At 37.0% G+C, this 4,336-nt stretch overlaps 1 long non-coding RNA gene across 1 annotated transcript; it reads left to right on the forward strand.

Moving 5' to 3' along the window:
- Positions 560–2,869, forward strand: LOC110267886. Its single transcript, XR_002355847.1, has 3 exons — positions 560–912; positions 1,303–1,406; positions 2,516–2,869. It is a non-coding gene; the product is annotated as an uncharacterized LOC110267886 (long non-coding RNA).

Genomic DNA, 4,336 nt, shown 5'->3' on the forward strand with positions numbered 1-4,336 from the left:
AATTATCTAATTGACACTATTAATTTAATTTATAATTATATTTTTTTAAAATTAATATGACTACCATTTTTTGGATACCAATTTAAAGAACATAAGAAGGAATTTGAGTATTAATAACCCTGTTGTATCAGGTGTTGTACAATTCCTGAAGCGTTTGTCCTGCTGTTAACAAAAGATAATAATAGCATTGTTAAGTAAGTTCTTTCATATATCACTACAATATTTTGGGTCTATGGCCACGGTTTTTTTGTCACAGTTTTTTAGGGTGACAAAAAAAAGCTATAGTCACAGTTTTTTTGGAAAGGGTGACCATAGAGTACCTATGGTCACAGTTTTTTAAAAAAGGGTGGCCTAAAAGGGTCTATGGTCACGGTTTTGAGGAGTGACCTAAAGGGGTCTATGGTCACGATTTTTTACAGTGACCAAAAAGGGTCTATAGTCACGGTTTTTCAAAAAAAAAAAAGTGACCTAAAAAGGTCAATGGTCACGGTTTTGGGGGTAGGCTAAAAGGGTCTATGGTCACAGTTTTGGGGGTGGCCTAAAAGTCACCCTTCTCCCTTACCCCTCACACCCACGCATACGCCCCTCACTCACCTTCCTCCGCGCTCACTCCCTCTTCACACAACACACACGTGCAACTTTTCCCCTCACCCACGCCGAGAGAGAAGAGAAGAACGGAGGAAGGAGAAGCTGCCCAGCCGCCGTCGCCGTCCATGGAGCTGTGAGGAGCACCGCTGCTATCGCGCATCAGAGGAGAGGAAGAGAGATCGGGAAGAGAGAGAAGGACAGGGGAGAAGGAAGCACGCGACGGAGAAAGGGGCGCTGCTTGCGCCGCTACACCTCGTCGTCGTCGCTGTTGGGGCTGCTGCGGGGTGTGCCATCGCCGTCGAACTTGGTGGCTAACATATAATGGTCAGAATTCATTGTTACATTTTTACAAGCTTTTCTTATCATCTTATGTTGTTCATCTACAATCGCTATATGGCTGAAACTTGAAAGTCTTTACAATTGAAATAGCATATACCAGGACCTGTTAGAGGAACAATTTTTTCTTTTTACTGGACCTGTAGGTATATCCATTGCTTAACTGATAGATGGTAAGCTGAAGGGATTTGGTCAATTGCATCCACGATATTAAGGAGTGGAAACTTTAGATAAATATTTATTATAAAGCAAAAGCTGAGGAGTATAGCTCTTTGGTTCTCCTTCTACTTTCTAATCAGAATACAAGTTGTTGGGTACTGGATAATGTATTGCTCTGCTTGTGAAAATTAACACATGATTGGGTTTGACACATGACAGGAACAAGATATAGCTCATCAATTTTCTCTAACCGGGCTCCACCTGGGCAGCTTCTACTATTGAATTTCATTGGAGGAGCTACCAATCCTGGAATGTTATCAAAGGTTTGATAACTTTTTTTTATATTCAAACAAGTTCCATATGACCATTTCTATCTGATTACAGATTTATTTCTTTTCCCTAGTTGCTTTTGATACCTAAAGCCTTTCGTTCAATGATAGATGGATAGTGAACTTGTTCAAGTAGCTGATCGAGATTTGCAAAAAATCCAAATTTTCCTCGGTTTTGTGCATGAAATTTTGATTAAGTGAAGTGACTGAAAATTAATATTCTATTGCAATCCAAATACGCAAAGTTTATTTATTTAATTGACATAATCCCTAAAGTTTGTTGAACGATTTTGTGTGTGCAAGTATGCCATGCTTAGTTTCTTATGTTAAATGCCGTACATATATACAAGCTAAGTTAATTTCAATCTGTAAATTCTTTCTTTTTCAATATTGTTTGCTGCTTTGGATTGAAAAAGTATAGTTGAGTTTGTTGTTAAAAATGATCAATAAGCATAATTTGTTGGTAGAAGTAGAATTTGTTAGCTCCTATCTTAGTCAGTGCTTGTTTTTTCAGTATGTAGATGTGGGGTAAAGATCTTTTGATTGCTTTATTGTTTTAGCATGTGTCATTAATGCTTGGTCTCGGTAAGAAGTTAAGAGATTAGAAATTCATTACTTGTCGCTTAATACTTATTATTAATTAACTAATTAATTAATTGGGTGTTTCTTTAGTTGAGAATGAGAATTGAGGAGTATTATGGTTTGTTGAGAAAGAATGTTGTTAATGTGTAATTACAAACTTTCTTGGTTATTGTTTCCATAATCACGTAATTTTAGTTGTTGTACTTATTTTAGTATTCTTTTGTTGTAATTCAATGGATTTAATTGAAGAAGAAAGTGATTGGATTTATCACTAAACTGTAAAATACAAAAGCCTACTTATACCTAACTATTATGGTGCTTATATAGGTACTCTAATTGTTAATATCTCTTATAACTAATTAATTAATCTCCATTTCAATGTGATTCTCGTTTCATAAATTAATGAATTGAACATCATTGATATCATATGGTTTATATAATTGTTCATTATTTTGTGTTGATTAAATAATTTACTACCATATTTTTTATTTATATTTATTTATTGCTATGATTTATCTCAGAAAACAAGGTTCAATAATAAAGAGAATGTGAATGGATCAAATGCAAGGAAAGAAAATCCTTTGATTATATGGAAAATGGTCCTAATTTTGTTGGATATGAAGCCCCAAACCTTGATGATGGAGAAAAAGTCAGTGGGATTATTAAGAATGATGAAGCTGCTGCTGATGAGGTGGACTAATCAATTAATCATTAAAATGTTATAATAAGTTCATAAAATTAAATTTTAAGTATTTCTTGATGTCTTTTGTACTTTTTTTTAAGGGAGTCTATCCGATATTATATGTAATGGATAAAGTACATCCTATTTTGATTTGTGTTGTTTGAATTAAAACATATCTAGTTTATAATGTAAATTTTATTATTTAGATTTTTTGAATTTTTCCTTTATAAATTATGTTATAAAAAAATATAAAAAATATAATAAAATATAAAAAATATAAAAAAAATTTGTAATTATTTATGGTCACGGTTTTAAGATGGGGTGACCATAGATAAGCTATGGTCACGGCAAAAAATCGTGACCATAGATAAGGCTATGGTCACAGTTTTAAGGAGGGGTGACTATAGATAAGCTATGGTCACGATTTTAAAGTGGGGTGACCATAGAGGCTATAGTCACAGCGAAAAACTGTGACTATAGATAAGGCTATGGTCACGGTTTTAGGGAAGGGTGACCATAGAGGCTATGGTCACGGTGAAAACAATGACAATAGTTAAGGCTATGGTCACGGTTTTAGGTGGGGTGACCATAGATGTAACACCCTACCATACAGAGTCTTATGCTTAAGTCATAATTCAGAGATGGCAAGGTATTACGACCTCTAAAACCAAAATTTAGTACGTATAGTAGTATGAATGATTGATTATAACTAGGAGCCTTTATAGAAAAAGGAGTAAACAAAAACCGTAACTCGAACGCGCAACACTCCGATCGATAACGTAACGAACCGAGATAAGCTATCGCGAGATCATATACAGGGAAACCCTCATCTCCGATGGTGGAAGTGCAACATTCACAATTCATTCAACAGCATATATGCATTTATACTTAGCCATAATCATGGCTCCGTCGTAACACGGCAATAATCCAGCCATCCAGCTCACGGTTAAATCCATAACCAGCCATTCGGCTCACGGTTAAATCCATAACCAGCCATTCATTAACAATTACGGCCCTTCGGCCCATGGCATAACAAGCACTTCCACCGCCATCCTCCACATCTCACATAATCATCTTTGATCCTCATGGATCATTCATTTTTCCCTTGCTTCACTCGCAAGTTACCACATTCACTAGCTCTTTTCCTCATGCTAGGCATATCATAATGATTTAAGATATAAGTGGTGAGATCGGAGGCTTAGAAGTATGAAATTTGGCTTTTAAAACTCAAAAATCAACTTTGGGATGAAAACAGGGCCACGCGTACGCGCACTCCACGCGCACGCATGGATGGCCTTAAAACTCATCGACGCGCAAGCGTCATACGCGCGAACGCATGGGTTGAAAATTAGCCAAACGACGCGCACGCGTCAGCCACGCATACGCGCGAATACATTGTGCCCCAGGCACAAAACTGGCACAACTCTGGCACAACTCTCTGGAAAATGGCTGGGCATTCGATGCAGCGTATCGACGCGCTCGTGCATACCACGCGCATGCATGGATGATGCTTTCTCGAAGAACGGCGCGTACGCGCCAAGTGCGCCTACGCGCGAGGGGTCATTCTGCTAAAAATTTTCTAAGTTAAAAACTGCAGAATTCACAGATTCAACCCCCAATCTTCCGACGGACATAACTTTCTCATTTTAAATCGTTTTTC

Source organism: Arachis ipaensis, chromosome B02, assembly GCF_000816755.2.
Source record: "Arachis ipaensis cultivar K30076 chromosome B02, Araip1.1, whole genome shotgun sequence".
Lineage (NCBI taxonomy): Eukaryota > Viridiplantae > Streptophyta > Magnoliopsida > Fabales > Fabaceae > Arachis > Arachis ipaensis.